The 19,967-nt window shown below is 44.8% G+C and overlaps 1 protein-coding gene across 4 annotated transcripts in view; it reads left to right on the forward strand.

The window, feature by feature from the left end:
* Positions 1-19,967, forward strand: part of HAUS5 (HAUS augmin like complex subunit 5) — a 343,036-nt gene that overhangs the window by 52,830 nt on the left and 270,239 nt on the right. The gene's annotated exons all lie outside the window — the stretch shown is intronic.

Raw genomic sequence — 19,967 nt, forward strand, 5'->3', positions numbered from 1 at the left:
GAGCGTAGCGCCCCACCTATTTTGAAAAATTTGCGAGGATTCGTCGACCGGCGCCAAAGTTATTCAAAATAGAATGTTGAGGTTTTCCTATGGAAACGTGGTCCTAACTATAACTACCTACTGGCGACCGCCAGTAGGTAATATATATATATATATATATATATATATATATATATATATATATTCACTGAAAAAACCATAGGTTTCACACATGTTATAGTTAGCTGGACATTTTATTGATAAAAAAACCAATGAAATTCCCCCGTTATAGTTAGTGCAGGCAACTATAACTCACGCGACCGCAATCCTCTGCTGATGCTAATACTGTATTTAGACACTTATTTGCCCATGTCTTCTTCCATTAAATTTTAGCTATACATATATTACAAATATTTTTTTTTCATAAAGACACATATGTCATCAGCAGAAGATTGCGGTCGCGTGAGTTATAGTTGCCTGCACTAACTATAACGGGGGAATTTCATTGGTTTTTTATCAATAAAATGTCCAGCTAACTATAACGTGTGAAACCTATGGTTTTTTCAGTGAATTTGCAAGGTTTTTTAAATGCTAATTCCTAACTATAACGTGTGTGAAACCTATGGTTTTTTCAGTGAATTTGTACTGTTTTTTAAATGCTAAGTTACTTTACGCCATTCGTGGCATGCGCGCCCAGTTAATGCAGTTCGTTCCGTGCGCGCACGGTGCGCTTCGCGCACTGTGCGCGCACAGTGAGCACGCGGTGCGCTTCGCGCACCGCGCGCCCACTTTACGCAGTTAGTGCCGTGCACGCAAGGTGGTCACGCGGTGCGCTGCGCGCACCGCGTGCCCACGTTATGCGGGATGGGCCATGTACGCACGATGCGCTTCGCGCACCGTGCGCACATGGGGGACATATTATGCGCATCTTTGTGAAATGTATTCTTTGTTTATTTCTTACCTGTAATTAGCCATGCACAAATGGTGTCCTTCGGGCACCATTTGCACACGGGGTGTGGAGGGTGTGGATATTTTTATTTTTTTTTAATTTTTTACCATACGTTACCATGGTTTTTTATCAATAAAATGTCCAGCTAACTATAACATGTGTGAAACCTATGGTTTTTTCAGTGAATTTGCAAGGTTTTTTAAATGCTAATTCCTAACTATAACGTGTGTGAAACCTATGGTTTTTTCAGTGAATTTGTACTGTTTTTTAAATGCTAAGTTACTTTACGCCATTCGTGGCATGCGCGCCCAGTTAATGCAGTTCGTTCCGTGCGCGCACAGTGAGCACGCGGTGCGCTTCGCGCACCGCGAGCCCACTTTACGCAGTTAGTGCCGTGCACGCAAGGTGGTCACGCGGTGCGCTGCGCGCACCGCGTGCCCACGTTATGCGGGATGGGCCATGTACGCACGATGCGCTTCGCGCACCGTGCGCACATGGAGGACATATTATGCGCATCTTTGTGAAATGTATTCTTTGTTTATTTCTTACCTGTAATAAGCCATGCACAAATGGTGTCCTTCGGGCACCATTTGCACACGGGGTGGGGAGGGTGTGGATAATTTTTTTTTTTTTTAATTTTTTACCATACGCGTACGGTAAGCCTAATCGGCGATTTTCCGGAAAAAAAAACATTTTTTTTTTTGGGCTTGTGGGTTGTTTGGGGACCCCTATATCAATGCTGGGTGGTTAGGATCTCAAGAAACTGCCTCTTTAGACATTTTTTGGCATCGTTTTTGCTGCCCAACTCAGAGAGCGAGAGAGAAAATGGCAGCCGCCGCTTCCTGGTTTCGACCTATTCGAATGTTTACTAAGATCTAACAGCCAATCAAAATCGCGCTCGCGCACGCCACCGTACGCGTACGGTAAGCGCACCGTAAGCGCACCGTAAGCTGGCTCAGATATATATATTGATTTAAAGGCTATTTTCTCTGAATCTACTGAACAGATTTACACCAAACCTACAAAAGGCACTTCCTTGACCTGAGGACTACCTCTCTGCCAAATTTCAAGTAATTCTGTTCAGCCGTTCGGGCTGTAGCTGTGTCTAAAGGTCCTATGGAAAAATGCATGGGAAAAACGCGTTTTGGGACCCCCCTTTTATCTCAGCCCCTGCTTGACGAATCCCCCCGAGACTTTCAGGGTAGGAGCGGAGCGTAGCGCCCCACCTATTTTGAAAAATTCGCGAGGATTCGTCGACCGGCGCCAAAGTTATTCAAAATAGAATGTTGCGGATTTCCTATGGAAACGTGGTCCTAACTATAACTACCTACTGGCGACCGCCAGTAGGTAATATATATATATCGACTGAAAAAACTATAGGTTTCAGGCACGTTATAGTTAGAAATTAGCATTTAAAAAACCTTGGAAATCCACTGGAAAAACCATAGGTTTTAGGGAAAGTTATAGTTGGACATTTCACTCGAACAAAACCATAGAAATGCCCCCGTTATAGTTAGTTCAGCTAACTATAACTCATGCCCCCGCAATGCACTTCTGATGACGTCACATATTACATCACTCATTACATGGTCAGTGACATCACTGATGACATCTCAAATGACTGATGACATAATCCAGTGACTGTGTGTTTCTGTAAAGTTTAAATATGTTTAATATATATAGGGAAAGGCGTATTGAAGAATGAGTGGGTGTATAAGTGTCTGAATGGATGATTTAGTAGGTTCGTGACTGACTCTATAAGTGAGTGATTAAACGTATCTTACTGAATGCATGGGTTAGTGACTAAACTGTGAGAATGTCTGTATCCATCTGTCTGTTGGTGTGTAAGCGGCTACATGGGTTTGCGAATAGCTACGTGAGTGTCTATATGGGTTATTGATTTGTTGTCTGAGTATCTGTATGGGTGCCGGAGTGTTTGTGTGGGTGTGGGTGGGGTGTGTGTGACTCTGTGCATTGATGTGTGAGTGGGTGATTCACTGGGTGCATGTTTTCAAGAGTGCATCTGTGATGGACTGTGTGGGTGAGTGTGTGTATGGGTGTGAATGTATATCTCAGTGGTACATGTGTGAGTAACTACATATGTGAAAGGCAGTATATATGTGTGTTGAGTATATAAATGACTATACGTGAGAGTGCGATTGTGAGAGTGGCTGTATGGATGAGTGTGTGCTTGTATCAGTGATTGTATAAGAGCGTAGGAATGTGCTAGTATTTGTATGAGTAAGTGAGCTGTTGTGTGTATAACTGCATAGGTAAGTAAATGGAAGTGTGATTAATTATTTGCATGACTGACTAGGTGTGTGAGTACCTCTATGGATGAGTGGCGGTGTGCGAGTGTCTATATAGGTGTATGAGTGCATATGATAGTCCTGTACTGAGTGACCATAAGTATGAGTGATTGTACGGGTGAGTGAGTGGATGTGTGTGTAGACCTAATGATCAGTGAATGGGTATGTAGTTGTTGTTGTTGGAGTGTCTATGGTTTTGAGAATGGCAGTCTGTAATTTAGAGTGGGTATATCAAAGGTTATATTAGGGTGTGAGAAGATGCACCAAATTATCACATGGATGATGTCATCAGTGATGTCATTTGAGATGTCAGTGATGTCATCAGTGATGTCACTGACCATGTCATGAGTGATGTCACTGACCATGTCATGAGTGATGTAATATGTGGAGTCCTCAGCAGTGCATTGCGGGCGCGCGAGTTATAGTTAGCTGAACTAACTATAACGGGGGAATTTCTATGGTTTTGTACGAGTGAAATGTCCAACTAACTATAACTTTCCCTAAAACCTATGTTTTTTTTTTCAGTGAATTTCAAAGGTTTTTTAAATGTTAGTTTCTAACTATTCCTACAGAGGTAGGACATGTGAAGAATGAAGAAAAAACGCACAGAAAGAAGCAAAAGAAATGCAGAAAGAAGCAACAGAAGTCCTCAAAGACAAAGAAAGTGCAGGAAGAAACAAGACGTGCAGAAAGAACCAACAGAGGAGCAGAAAGAGGCCTTGTTGAAAATCATCCTATGCCCACAACTTTTCAGACGGGTACTGGTGGTAACTAACTCTGACTAACCAGGCCTAGAGCCAGAGCTATGCTAAAAGTCACTTAGAATACAGTGAATACCCCCTACATAAACTAGGGAACACTATGCGTTGGGGTATGCCTGTGATGAGCATGACCTCCTCTGTAAGACCCTAGTACATAATAGGGCAGGGGGATTAAAACTACCTCTTAAAACGCCCTACGGGGCGCGTTTGCACAGTGGTGAAAGGGGGGAGGGGGCCTGAGGTGACGCGTGCAAACACGCCCTGTGGCCGTTTTAAGTTAGATTATTTCCCCTTGAATCCTGACTGTCCCTGGGGTCCAACTAGCCAACCAGGTACCTCCTGTAAGTGCCACAGAGCTGCATTGCAGAGAGGAGTAAAAGGGGCGTGGCCTGGGCCACCTCTCTGCAACGCAGCCCTGTGGAGCTTACTGGCAGTACCTGTTGGGCTAGTTGGCCCCCAGGGACCCTCAGGATTGAAGGGGAATTAATTCCCCACCTTAAAACGCGCCGGAGGGCCTGTTTGCACACATGTCACATAAGACCCGCCCCCTACCTTCACCACTGTGCAAAAGCCCCCTGTGGCGCGTTTTAAGTTGGGGGATTAAGTCCCCTTCAATCCTGAGGGTCCCTGGGGGCCAACTAGCCCACCAGGTACCTCCAGTAAGCGCCACAGAGCTGCGTTGCAGAGAGGTGTAAAAAGGGGCGTGGCCTGGACCACCTCTGCAACGCAGCCCTGTGGCGTTTACTGGAGGTACCTGGTGGGCTAGTTGGCCCCCCAGGGACCCCCAGTATTGAAGGGGAATTAATTTACCAAATTAAAACGTGCCACAGGGCGCGTTTGCAGAGTGTTGCTGGGAAGGGGCGGTGCCTCGACGATGCCGGTGTTTTTTTTTTTTTTTTTTTTTAAGAGGGGGGCTGTGTGGCCCCCCTTCCTTTCCTATTTTGTGGGCCCTAGGGACCCCATCCCCCAGGGCCAGGCCCCCTTTTTTTATTTTTAAATAAAAAAATTTAAATGAGAGGGCCTCCCGTGGCCAATTCCGGCCCGAGGACCCCATCTCCCGGGGCATGGCCAAACATCTTGTTTTGTTATAGGAACGGGGGGCTGCATGGGCCCCCCCCTCCCCCTCCTAAGGCCTCTATTGGCCCCGGGGACCCCATCCCCCCCGGGCCCGCCTTTATTTATTATTTTTGTTGGAGGAGGGGGTCCGCATGGCTCCCCTCCCTGACTACTTCTGGCCCCAGGGACCCCATCCCCCGGAGCCTGGCCACCCTTTTTTAATTTATATTTTTTTTGTGAGGAGGGCCGTGTGGCCCCTATGATCAGGCCAAATATGGCCCCGGGGACTCCATCCCCCGGAGCCTGGCCTCCCCTTTTCATTAAAAAAAAAAATACACAGGGGAAGGGGCGCCGCGTGGCACCCCTCCCGGGCCACTTCTAGCCCCCCTCCCGGGTCACTTCTCCCGGGGACCCCATCCCCCGGGCTGGCCCTCTCCTTTGGGGATCGTGGGGGGAGTCCCAATGCCCCCACGGTCCCTGCCGGATCCCCGCCTCCTGCAGGAGCCAGCTTTGCTTTTCCACATGGGGAGCTGCTAACATGCAGCTCCCCATGTGGAAAAGCAATCTGCTTTGCTTCATTGGTTCCCCTGCTCTCGCTTCAATGAAGCAAAGCAGTTTGCAATGACAGGGCGGGAGCAAACAGCAGTGTCCCGGGGTTGGGCACCCCGGGGCACTGCAGGAGCCGGCCCTGGGTGGGGGTGGCGGTCCCCAGAGCCATCACTGGCTCCAGGAGGAGGCCGCGCGGCCCCCCCCCCCCCTCCCAACAAGCCCCAAATTTGAATAATTAGTGCCCCGGGGAGGTGGCGGGCCCCGGGGCGTGTGGGGGTGCTCGAGCCCTCCCACACAGGTATTTTTAAACCAATCAGAGCCCCAGGGGGTGGCGGTCCCTGGGGCAGCAGGGGGGCTGTGAGCCCCCGCAAAATTATTAATCAAAGCCCCGGAGGGTGGTGGTCCCCGGGGCTTGGGGGGGTTTGGAGCCCCCCGCAAATATTTATGGAAAGCCCTGGGGGGTGGCGGTCCCCGGGGCTGCGGGGGTCTCCCTGGGCATTACATTTTCGCATGCCCCCGGGACTTGGCCCACCTGGGGGCTAAATAATAACGAAGCGCGGAAGTCCGCGCTTCGTTTTTGTTTTATTTTCGCGGCCGGATTCGCGCACCCAGCGCGAATTCGGCTGCTTTTTAAAAAAAAAAATGCTTTTTTGGGCCCTGGGGGTCCTTGTGGGACCCCCTGAACAGGCCTAGGGGGTCAGGGTGTTTCTACCCTGCCCCCTTTTCTTGTTTTGCGCCTTAGTTTTTCTGTTTTCTTGTGCCTCGGTTACCGAGGCACAAGATGACTGCCAACACTTCCTGGTTTGGAGTGTTGTCAGCCAATTAGCATGAAGCTCATGATCGGGAGGGTGCGCGGATCCACCACGGCCATAGATATCACTATCTTTATTTTTTGATTTTCTCAGCAACTACTGAACGGATTTACACCATTTAAAAACAAAAAGGCGCTTTCTGAACCAAGCACTACCTTTTTGCCAAATTTGGTGTAATTCCGTTTCGCAGTTTTGGCTGTAACCGTGTCTAAACTTTCCTATGGGAAATAGATTTTTTGACCTCTATTTTTTGAATTTCTCAGGAACTACTAAATGGATTTACACCATTTAAAAAGGGCGCTTTCTGAACCAAGGGCTACATTTTTGCGTAATTCCGTTGAGCAGTTCGGGCTGTAGCCGTGTCTAAAGTTTCCTATGGGAAATAACATGGGGAAAACGCGTTTTGGGACCCCCCCTTTGTTCTCGGCCCCTGCTTGATGAATCACACCCAAGCTGACCGGAGCGCCCCACTAGTTTTTGAAAATGTTGCGAAGATTCGTGAACCGGCGCCAAAGTTATTGGGAAAACAAAAAACGCTTTTCCTATGGATAATAGGTCCTAACTAAAACTACCTACTGGCGACTGCCAGTAGGTAATATATATATATATATATAACAAGGCAGTAATCGGGCGTACTCCTACTATGCGGATCCTATTTTAAGTTTATCTAGAGTGTGTGTAGGGGTAAAGGCAAGAATCCCCCCAAGGGACGATCCAACCCCAACACTTGATGGGATAGAGTGAAGGACCCCGTCTTTGTCACGAACTGCTGGTCACCCCTAACGAATTGTCAGACATGCAAGGACCTTTGGCATCAGCCAAGTGCCTCCTCTTCGGGATGCTCATCTTTTATAATAGAAAGCAGGCTTGCAATGTGCGTATAGATTTGTGATGTTGTGGATATGTGGATAGCCCGGTCTCCCCTTGGATGAAGATGGAGATGGCATTTGTACATAGTGCGAAACGAGACCTTGTACATGATGTTCAGGGCGTTGTGATAATGTTGTGCGAAGCTAGATGTGTAAACGAGTTAGTTTCAGGAAAACGAATCCAACATTGTTGTGCACACAAATATGCGCAAAAGGTCACAACTGCAAATGTTATTTGGGAGGACAATGTAAGACATAAGCTGCTTTGCTACATGGGCCTACCTTGGGGAATATAACACCAGATGACGTTATTAGATGTCCCTCTCAAGTTTGCTCCAGCTGCTTGAATTCTTCACAAAGTTGTAGTAGCCCAGGTCGTTACTAGATGTTATTTCAAGTTAGATGCTATTGCTTGAAATGTTCTACACAGAGCTGAGACTGTGTGACATCTAAGTATAAGGTAACATATATACGTTTGTTACGCTAATTATTATTAATTTTTTTTTAGGATACATGCAAAGCTGGTTTATGATAATGAGTCAATATTGCAACTTTCAATAAATGTTTTACTTACTTTGCAACACTTGTGATTACAGCTTAATTTACATAGGTACTAGCAGTCGCTGGTAAATTTAAGTACCTTCAGTCTTACTCTTAGCACTGGATTTTGATTGGCACTAGACACGAGTGCCAGTAAAATTTAGATGCTCATAGAAATGCCAGCCTATAGCTGTGCTGTGGTAGGAAGAAGCAAAATGTCAATTTCATTTGATCAAACCAACAGATATGTATGACAAGCATTTGCAATGCAATAGGTCTCAACTTTGGGACCTCATACGTTTTTAGCTATGAAGCACATTATCCTGGGTAAAGCGATTCTGGTATTTTACTGACCTCTGTTGGTCGTTTTCTATCAAGACAGTTAAATGGAGGCAGTTGGTGGGAAAAAAAGTCCCTAAGTGGAAGCAGACAATTCCTAAGGCAATGCTCCAAAGCCCACACAAAGTACATACAATAAATCTTCCAGACAGCGCAAGCGCCGTCTAGGTTTGACCTAAAAAAGGACCTTTTGTCAAATATCCATGTATGTATGTTACTATGACGAGGAGTAAATAGTGCAAGTTTCAATAATTGGCTTGAATATGATGGAACAATAGTGTACATAGGAACTTTCAGTTACTGGTAAATTCAAGTTCCTTCAACATTATTCATAGCAAACTTGTTTGTGACCAGCATTATCCACGTGCTAGCTTTACAGTTACTTATGATAGTCAGCCCATGGAGAACTAAGCTGATCCACTGTTCTGTCTGTTGTGTGCGGTGTAGTCTAGTAGTAAACCAGTGACTAGACTTTTTTTTGAAAGTTTCTCTATTCATTTATGTATTTTTACTTTAAAAAAAAAAAAAAAAAATTATGAGAAACTTGAATCTGGCAACACATTCACAATACTGCAAAAACAAAGGTAGTTACTAGATTTCCCTCTCGAGTCGGATGCAATAGCCTTAAAAGTCTTTTTCGTAAAGGTGCAGTACCGCACATTGTTGGCAGATGTCCCTTTCGAGTCAGATGTAACTGCTTTATATAGGAGTGGGTGCAGCTTCAAAATATTAATTTGCTTATACACTATTGCTATTTTAATTAATTTTTCTTGATTTCTGTAGGCCAAATAAATATAAATATACCACAGCTGGTTTGTGATGAATCAATATTGCAACTTTCAGGACATTTCTTGATTTGTTATTCAAACTAGGAGATGACACCATATATGGGTACTAGCAATCACTGATGAAGTGCCTTAAATTGCTAACATTGAGAGGCAGTTTTTAGGTCGAGCATTCGAGACCTCTTGCATATAATATACTTTAGTATATACTTCTATGTGTATGTACTTTGTGGGCTCTGGAGATGAACCCTAGGACTGGTCTGCTTCCGCTTACGGACTTTTTTTTCTGTTCAACTGTCTCTATTTAGCTGTCTTGATAGAAAGCGACCAACAGAGGTCAGTAAAATACCAGAATCGCTTTAGCATTCTCTACATTCCAGTCCATAGAAATTGTCCTCCACGAGCACCCGTAGACAATAATATTGTTTTCAAATCTTTTTTTTTTCTTTTCAGTGATAAGACCACCAAATGCCCTGATTTTATATTTAAAAAAAGAGCTTTGGACTATACCATTTCCAGCTGAAAGGCAATATTTCTCTCCATGTGTTCCCATACCTGGCGTGTCACACAGTTTGGTGCTTACTTTCCCTCCATGTTAAAGAACAGTAGATGTTTCAGCACCCAGGCTAATGTGCTGTATAGCTTAATACATATAAGGTCCCAAAGGCGAAACCAATTGCATGGCAAATGCTTTTGCAATGTCAGTGGCCCTGTAAACTTGCAGTTGTTTGTATAAAGAAGATTCATTGTGATGCTGAAAATGAAATGCATTTGCTCCCCTCTTCTGCAATCTAAAGGCTGTCGCCTCCTTTGAGTTTTCGAGTGCCCCGGTGATAACAATAGTAGTTAGGTGCTCATTGTGCCTGAGAGCCTGATTCTCAGTTTTGACAGAATTTAATTAAATGCACCAGAGGCCTGCATTAGTGAAGCCAGTGGAGAATCTGAGGAACTGGATTCAAGGCTTGACAATGACGCTGAACATCCTGTGATTCTGGGCAAATCACTTAATCTCCCCGTGCCTAACAAAAATGAATGTGTCCTCATGTAACACAACTGGTGCTATGTAAAGCGCTCTGATACCCGATACCTTCGGGTCAAGTTCGCGCTATATAAAACTCAGTTAAAAAAAAATAAAAAACCAAGCATTAAAAATGCAATAGGTCTCGCCTTTGATTAAGTTAAAGCCATTTGCTTTGCTATACAATACCATTACCAAAGCAAATGGCTTTAAATTAATCAAAGGCGTGTCCAATTGCATTTTCAATGTTTGTTTCCAATGGATGCTTGCACAAGGGCATTCAAGTGGGGGTGTTAGACACACTTTTCTTAAAATTGGACAGCAAAACCCGATTTAGAGTAGCATTTTTAAAGCTATTTCATTAGTACAGCAGCTGAGTATTTCGTTTGTGGGTTTTTGAAAATAGAGGTCCAGTATTAGAGCAGGTCCTTGTTGTTATATTGTGTTTTGAGTGGAGAGCCACCTGCTTTGTAATTCCCTCTATTGCTCTTTATTGTACATGATAGAAAAATAAGGCCAATACAGCGGTCAGGGCGCATGGAATTTTACCTCTTATTCTAATTCCATGACTTCAGATGCCTACATGTGGTAGAGTTAGGGTCATCAGTTTTACGCAAATTCAGTGGTGAAAATATGGGTCCCCCAATTCATTGGGTTTGTGTAAGGGCTGCCAGAAGTTCCGCAGGAGCGCCAGGAACCTGATGAGAATACCTCAGCCTTCCCCAGCGGTCTTCCGACTCTATCAGACTCTAGAGATTCGGAAGACTCGCCAGGGGAAAACAGGGAAACAAAACAAGGGAAGGCGGGTTCGCACTTCAATGGCGTAACTGACGTCTGGTTCTGAAGACAAGGGGATTCCCACCTGGCACACACCCTGTAAAACAAAGACTGTGTAAATACTGTTACATAAGAACAACCCTCTTGTAGAACTTGACCTCACCTACACCTGTGTAGTGGCTTCTAATCTTGTAGCGTAAAGGCGTCAAGGGGTTTTACTGTTGTGTCCTACGTAAAGGAGAGCACAACGTTAGAAGGGAGTAAGAACCAACACTAGAGCCTACTCTATTCCTTCTGTCTGCTTACCCCCAGTAGTTCTGTTGAGGGACTACCAACTCCCCGGATCCTACTTTGCCTTGTGACCACTGTGGAAGGTAGTTGTTCTACTGAAACGTATGTCACAACCTGTCAAAACAACCAAGATTCCCCCTGAGTTCCCCTTCTTAGATATAGCATACATTTATTCGAAGAATAAAGTAGCGCATTGCGCTGTTACCGTGATTCTGTCGTGAGGAGAGTCAGCACAGTGATCCACGCAAATATCCCAAGGGAGCGACAGGATACTATTGTAAGAGGAGATGGAATGGAAACACCCCCACTAGAGTGGGCCACCCAAAAGAACACTATCAGGATGCAAGTATACTGAACCACGCCTGGCAGGTAGAAAGAGCAGCGTCAGCCAATGGTTTGCGTGCCACAAGAAGGGAATAATGGGGGAAAATAAGAAGGGAAAGAACTAACACAGTAGGTGCCGGGATATGCGGAGCAAGACACTCCCTAGAAAACGTGGAGTGCACTGGAAACCGCCCGGCATGAAAGGACAGCAAGCGCTTGGAATTCAGCACAGCTATGGCGCCATGAATAGCGAAGAGGACAACAATCCCCAAGCGCTACAAAAAGACAGAAACACTGGAGTACCTCTCTCTCTTGTGCACGACGGGGAGAGAGGCAATGTCCGCCCAGCTAGCGGTGGTGTGGAAGAGGGCAGGACGAAACGCCGCGTAGGATGGAGAAAGCGGCGATGAAACAGCAAGCCGGCTTCGTTCACTAGAACGAAGCCGGAAACAGGAAATGCTTTGACGGAAGTCAGGCAGCTAAGCGTTGGGACGGAAGTGAATCTCGAGGCAAGAACGCTAAGCGCGTTTACTTGCCTCGTTATTATGCTTGCAATGAATTTGGGTTTGCAGATGTCTTTTAGGTTGTATATGCATATCAACGGGTGGGTGCAAGCTGTCATGCCCCGCGGTCCGAGCTCCTCGACGCTGCAGTATTTAAGGAACCCCGAGGCAAGTAAACGCGCTTAGCGTTCTTGCCTCGAGATTCACTTACGTCCCAACGCTTAGCTGCCTGACTTCCGTCAAAGCATTTCCTGTTTCTGGCTTCGTTCTAGTGACAAGGTGGCCAAGACAAGTGTGCGTTTACACATCTAGGCTCATAACTGGTAAAATTCATAGTTTGCCACCTCACCTTGGGGTGTGCAATATACATTTTTAAACATTCACTTTGAATAATTTGCAAAGGATGATTGCTTAAAGCATCTTAACTCATGTAACTTATAATAGCTAATGTTTATCTGACATCCAAACTCAAAAGCAGGTCCTCACTCAGTTCCCATACCATGGTGTGAATTTAACATGAATTCTGGATAGCCAGTGTCATCTGATCCTTAATAGAGGCCGAGTCTCAGAGACATTTAGAAAGAGAGCATGGGAACAGAGCCCTGCAACACTGCAGGAGTAATACTTAAACCACATGTCTTGGAGCAATAGAAACCTATGGGCTATTTCACCACCAAGGCAATAGTTCGTGGTTTGCATAGCTCATGGTTTGCTCAATGGAGCAGGGTGCTCCACCAGCACCCCTAAATTGTGTGGTGCAATGCTGGTTTGAGTACCTAGTCCAGTGAGCTGCTGAATTATAGTGGCAGGCCAATCTCCCTGCAGGAGCTTTCTCCAGCACCCTCACATTGGGTGGTGTAGATCTGGATTGTGGGGGATGGTCAAGCCCACTGTGGGCACTCAAACCCAAGCCCCCTACAGCAGTGTGGCTTTCCCTGAGTCACTTCAAAAATCTGAGTCACATACTGTCCTCCTAACAACATAATCTTAAATGACATACAGTATCCATGGAAGGGACATCGACTCACCTGCTGGTGCAATATTTGCATGTAATGGGTGCAAGGTCACATGTGGTACACTGGCTAGTAGAAGCGCTTCTCACATACACACTGAAGCTGATGACATGGCTTAAAGTCAGATGGGAGGCTGACAGAGGCCGGCCCTGGACGGACAAGGAATGGGATGCTATATTGGAGAGTGCTAGTAACATACCCAGAAATTCGAGGTTCAAGCTCATCCAAACGTACGTTATACAAAGGGCGTATCTCTCGCCTGAAATCATTAATAGATACTTCCACATTACCACCTCCGCATGTCCCCGTTGTCAGCATGTGAATGCAGATTTGCTCCACATGCTGTGGACTTGTGCATCTCTTCAGCATTATTGGCGTGTGGTAGTTACAACCCTAGCTTCATGCACAAACACAGATATGCCACTATCATGGGATGTATGCCTTTTGGGGCTGTATGTCAGATCTAAGAAAAATAGAGTTACTTCGAAGTTTCGTGACCTAGGTCTCATCACTGCAAAGCGTCTCATAACCAATAAATGGAAAGATGCAGTCCCCCCGAAGGTAATTAGCTGGAGGCACAGTGTGGGCTTGGGCTGAAAGCGCAGCACTGCATAGAGAGGAGATAGCTGGGCTTCGTAAATTTTCCATTGCACAAGATTGGGACGAATTGCTAGTCGCCTTCCAGACTGATAATTCGACAGCACCAGGTGCCACCCTGTTAGCCAATCCTTGACTGCCTTACCTAGCCCCCCACTAGTCAGCAATGGGGAGTTGCACGCCTCTGAGCCTGTAAGGTAGATTTATGCCGCTTCCCCTAGTCTGTCACGGATGACGCCTCATATGCACCCCTACCCTTCCCCCCCCACCCCTCAGTCCCTAGACACACAGACCCACCATTGGGTGTACAGATGCGTGAAAGTGTACTGATAATGCGTATTAATGTACGGTCCTGTGTGGTTATAGATAACTGAGTATAGTGGGCGGCAGGTGTTTCTTTAGATGTTTTAAGTTTTAGTTATGTTTAGAATATTTTGGGAAAAATATACTTTGTTGGAATTCACTAGTGATCGATATGTGCGTTTTAAAATCATTTAAGGTCTTTTTCCTATTAAAAAGTGACTTGCCGGTACGATCTAACTGGTTACGCACTGGATGTACCTGGTGCACGCACGTAAGCTCCTGTTAAGACTGTATCGCTATGATGTGTTTTTGGAGTATGCAGTAGATAGCAATGACATTAATTGGTATTCTATGATATAGCTCGATCGTGGCCAATAGCACACAGAGGTACTCCTGCGTATGCTCAAATATGATCTACATGCCAGCATTCAGGAATAGCATAAATGTGTTGTTTCTAAACTGTTATGATGGTCAATGCTATTCGGCATCTGAGATTCGCATTTATATTATTCGTAGCAGAAAATAACCAAAAGACTTTTCCCTATATAGATTCGAACTGCCAGTCATGATAAATATGTAAAATACCAATAAAGATATTTAAACAAAAAAATACAGTATCCATGGAAGAGGTAATGGTGGGCCTGGGCATGGACTCCCATAGTAAATTCTGAGATGGGGAGATGTGCGTGCACCCCACAAATGACATTCTCAGTGAAGGGAGTTGATTTTGCAGAACACTGTAGTCCTAATGAGGGTAATAACTCCCCTCAGCATGTGGCACCAGGAAGGTACAGAATATTTGCAACATGTAGGACACAGGCAGTGATGTGGACTCCTCAACATGGCAGCAGCCATCACCACTGAAATATCCACCAGAAGAGGTATCTATTGTGGAAGGGAGGACACCTGCCAGATAGAATGGTACATCTTCCGGAATTTGATTGACGACCTGTCAACTGTGTGATATCATTTGTTGGAAGCTTTACTTTATCCATCTTCAAATGTAATCATTTCTTATCTCCACTGGAAAAATATTTTTAGGGTGAAACCCTCATCCACTCCCTCAGTAAATACTAGGGTGGTGCGTTCCCCTTCTCCATCCTAGAAAGGCACTTACTCGTGCCTGTCACAGCCACAAATGTATGTTCAGTTGCAGGGTGAGTAACTATCTTTACGAGGTATTTGAATACACAGAAAAGTACGAGTTTGTAGATGTTCACTTCTGCAAGAGGCCAGTCCTAAAAATGCTAGTGAGCTCACCTCTAACCCTAAATTTGCAGATGCAGCATTTGCATCATTTTGGCTCATATTTCAAATTCAAAGAGCATCTTATACATGCACAATTTCACCACACCTCATTCTGTAACACTAAATTGTTCCAAGTGGGCTATTTTACCATACTTAGGAGCTGCATTGGGGAAGAAATTGCCTGAATCGGGTAACACCGTAGACTCGGAGGTATTGGTCGCAATGTCCGTTTCCTGGCTTAAATGTGATCAGTTATCCAGAAAAAGACAGGTGGGCCTGAGGCCTTAGTTTGCACTACAGCAGAAAAACACAGCCCATGAGAGTTAAGTTGCAACCCTTTCCCATGTGTGTTTTTTTAAAGTCGGCATTATTATGTTTTTTGGACGATTGCTTGCTTCCGAGGCTTTCCAACATCAGTCTCGGGGCGGTCGCCAAAACTACAGGTGATATATAGCACAGAAGTCATCCCTTTTAAACTCCACTTCGGCACCCATTAACCGATTCAGTGGCACTGTACAAAATATTTGCCATGCGATGTGCCAAGTTACAAGCTGCCTGCAGTTTGTGGCCCATTGGTTGACTAAGTTGAGGTTTAAGCAGCTGGTTAACGTCTACAGGACGGTTAGTATTATCCGCACGATAACCGCCCAGCATCGCGCAGCCGAGCATACCTGGCAGCGTGGTACTGCAGGGAGGCAGGGCATGCCTGCCGGAGCTCCAGGCACCCAGGTGTGCCGTGCAGGCTGGCTCCTGTGATGTCACATGCTTCCTTGTACTTAATAATCAGTCACTTCAAGGGTAGGACGCAAGCCGACTACAAACTCTGCGTGACGGACCGCGGACTGGTCCTACCTGGCTGTCCTGGAGGTTCCTTGGATCCAAGGGGAGCCAGAGGGCACGCGGCCACCAGGGACACGGGAAGGACAGACACCACACGTAAGGGCGCCAGGCCCACAGCGCTGATCCCTCTACCGGCTGTGTCTGAAAGTGAATGTGAAAGAATCTGTCGGAGGTCACCAGGGTTGCACGTCTGAGAGGAGCTGGCACTGGCCGGCCAGCAGCAGCCATTTTTGCAATAAAGTAGCACTTCGCTGGGAATGCGACCGCTGAGTGTTATTATAAATCATGTCACATTTGAGGGTGGTAAACCTGTTAATATTCAATTGGACTGCGGTGAGTTCCTAAAGCGATCTTGAGGTTTTTGTTGCTTCGCCGTGTGTTGCTGTTAATGAAAAAACAGAATTTAGTCAGACAACTAAATGTGCCAAGAGGCGAAGTAATCAGCGAGCAGCACTACCCTTTAAAACACGCTTTAACCTAGCATCGGTGCTCGTACTAAATCCTGTTAAAAAACAAGGTATGAACAACTCAACTAAAAAGCGGCTGCATTTTCAGAGAACACATGAAGCACTTTCTTATCTTTATGGGGCCATGTGTTTAAACACATGGCCCCATAAAGATAAGAAAGTGCTTCATGACAGCCGTGAAGCAGGCCACCGAGTCCAGATCGCAAGCCAAAGGGAGGCAACCAAAACACCTCATTTCCAATGGCAGCACCGTTTAACATAAACGGTGACTCCGGCCAATGGGGGTGAATGGCGGGGCTTAAAGCCCTCTTCAGAAAATCCTTTACTACAAAATCTCGCTGAGCAGGGCTCTGGCCTGCAGCACATGCGAGACCTAAAAACTGTTCAAGTGTCATGTTTTTACAGTCAACCCCGTACTCTTTAGACCACCTTAAAAGACTTTTCTTAATTTCTCTTGCGTACCATGAGTAAACAACTCATTCGAGTTGGAGGTATTGGCAAAATAAGTGATTTGACGAGACTTCCAGGATGTTGAGCTGACGCAGAGACTGGACCTCAGTTCAGCTTTGGCCATAACATCATATCCTGTTCCCTAACTGGGGACTGAGCTGATCTTTATCTAGATTACCCTCTAGTTATCGATTTCTGTGTGTTGAGACTTGTCCTTGATAATGAAATGGTTGTGAAACTCTGGCAGATGTGAAGCCATGTACGTTTTCTTCACTTGTTGGTGTTTTATCTTGTTAATTATGCACTTCTTGTTATTCGTTTAAACTTACTACTACGGTTTTTGGCTCAAATTCAATTTATAGACCTTTTCACTATAGTTCGGTAGTGACTTGCGTTGGGGAGACATAAATATTTGCAGAGTATACATTTACATAATAATGTAACTTTTTTTGCATTTCATGCTGTAGTCTCAAGGTTGGCCAGTTGCAGATTAACTAAGTCAAGGGTACTCAATCTATTACATAAAAAATTAGGAGTAGTTGCAGTTTTCTACATTCATCCACCTGCTCCGTTCTGCATTCAAGATTCAATACCCACCGGTTTGGTTGTGGTACAGGCCTTAAATTGCACACTTCCACATATTTTTTTCCTATGGTACTGTCCTCCTGATTAGAATATGTTCAAGAAAGATTGCCTAAAGATTCCGCAGTATCTATCTTTTTTTAACTTTATAATTCTACCCAGTGTTGTCTGTCAAAGCTCACTGCAGGGAAAAGGGTGCAGACATTGTATTCCCTCTGTGCTAGAGTAAAGACTGTTGAACTAGGGTGCACCCACACAATTCCACAACTAGCAATTCCAATACAACCCACATAATTCCACTTCACACCACATACTCCTACTCCACAACTCATGGGTAAAAGACATTGTTATTTACAGCGCCAATAGTTATAACTCTCGTTTATTTCCTTAGCTCGGGAATCCTCTACAAGCTTTTCGAAGGCTTCTTACACAACCACATTTATGCTGCAATTTGCAAACTTTAAAAGTACCAATGGGCCATCTTGGAAATATAAAGAAAAGTTTTTAAATAATATTCTAAAATAGCAGCCACTACATAACAATATAAGTTCCCGCAAAGGCACACATAAGCCTTGTATACCATTGATTTCTTAAAAAAGATCTGGAGCTTAAATTGTTGACTGTGGAGCCAGTAGACTTGGGTTTTAATACTGAACCTCTCACATTGTGTAATCTTGGGCAAATCGGTAATCTTCATTAATATGAATCCTATATGAATAGTCTGAAGAAGATGCAAAATAAACAGAATCGCTCCACTCGCCTGGTTGCCTTGTGGCATGCCTGGATGTTTAGTGTGACATACAACAACACACAATTCACCGCCACACAATTCAACACCAACCAACATGATTACGCTCCACATTATACCACTCAACGCAAAATATTTTCTTTCTGATCAGTACCACATAAATGCACCCCACATAAAACCACTCTGTCACATAGCAACAGTCCACATAAATACACTCCACACTATGCCACACAATTCGAATCAGCATAATTGCGCTCAATACCACACAATACAACTCCACACATTTCCATTCCACACCACATAATTCAACAACAAACCTCATAATTCAACTCAACAACACAATTACACAGCACACCACATATATCACCACAGAATTCCACATCATGCCACAAAATTCATCAGCACACCACATAATTAAACTCCACTACATACCACTCCACAACACAAAATTCCAATCCACATAATTACACTCCGCACTCAATACCATATAATTACTATGCACATAATTACACTGCATACCATGCTGCATAATTCCTCACGACACTATTCCATGCCACACAATTCCACAAGTAACAGTTCCAATCCAACCCACATAATTCCACACCACATACATCCACTCCAATCTGTAACATGGGTAAAAGACTTTGCCTAAAAGTAAATGTTGGCGGCGTTAATGACTGAGGCAGCCCACATACCACACAGCTCCTCTGTTGGTCCCCTAACTCCCAGTTGCTGCTAGAGCTCCTGCATTTTGTCTACTTAATTATTCTTTACAGCCTCCAACCCCTATCTACTCACCATGACACTTAATTCCACTACACAAATCCACTCCACACCACACAATTTCACCCCACACAATTCCACAACTAAGAATTCCAATCCAGCCCACATAATTCCCCTCCAAACCAAATACATCCAGACCACTCCAAACCAAAACATAGGGGTAAAAGACCTTGTCATTTAGAAGCCAATCAATCTAACTCTTGTTTAATAAGCGTTCAAGCATTGAGAAGTTCTGCAAGTCGATGCTCTGCACACTACACATCGGATTGTTTAAGATATAGTGTCTGTTCGTCACATTGCATACAGCAAACACAAGTTGAGAGTGAAAGGCCCCCCTTGAAAATAGGAAGCACATGGCCCGCTCTCACCATCGGGGCTGCGGGCGAATCCATTACGCCCCGTCCCAATGCATTACCAGTGGCCCACCTCGAAGTCTGATTGGTTGAGTTTTGTCATTGAAACATCTGCCAGTTTCTGAGTTGCTTATTTGCCTTTTTGATGCCCCCTAAATTCAGTTAGGTACTCGGAATGCAGGTCGACACATGCCTTCTGCATCATTCTGAAAAAGTAATAAGCCTCCAATACACAACACAAATCTTGTGGCATATGTGGAAGTTTAAGAGCACAGTACATAATTCAAATCCACAACATGCCACTCCACAACACCATTACAAATAACTCCATAACACACAATCACACTCCATATTTTTAACAACAGTTAATATCATTTAATTACTATTCAAATAATTTTAAAAAACACATCATACCACATATTTCCACTACACAACGCCACACCGCACAATTCTACTACAATCTATTCCACAACCAACAATTCCAATGTAACCCATCTCTACCTCACACTTCCACAAAACCTATCTCTCCCCCACACACTCACTGCCCCTCTGATCTCTCTCTCGCAGTCCCACTACCCCATCTCTTCTCACAATTACACTGCCACCTCTCATCTCTCCCTCAACCTCCCTCTCTCCTCTTTATACTCAAGCTCACACATGTTACCTTCCTGTACCTCTTTGCGCTAGTTAACCCCCTTCTCATTGTCCCTCCAACTCGTCCC

This window comes from Triturus cristatus, chromosome 7, assembly GCF_964204655.1.
Source record: "Triturus cristatus chromosome 7, aTriCri1.1, whole genome shotgun sequence".
NCBI lineage: Eukaryota > Metazoa > Chordata > Amphibia > Caudata > Salamandridae > Triturus > Triturus cristatus.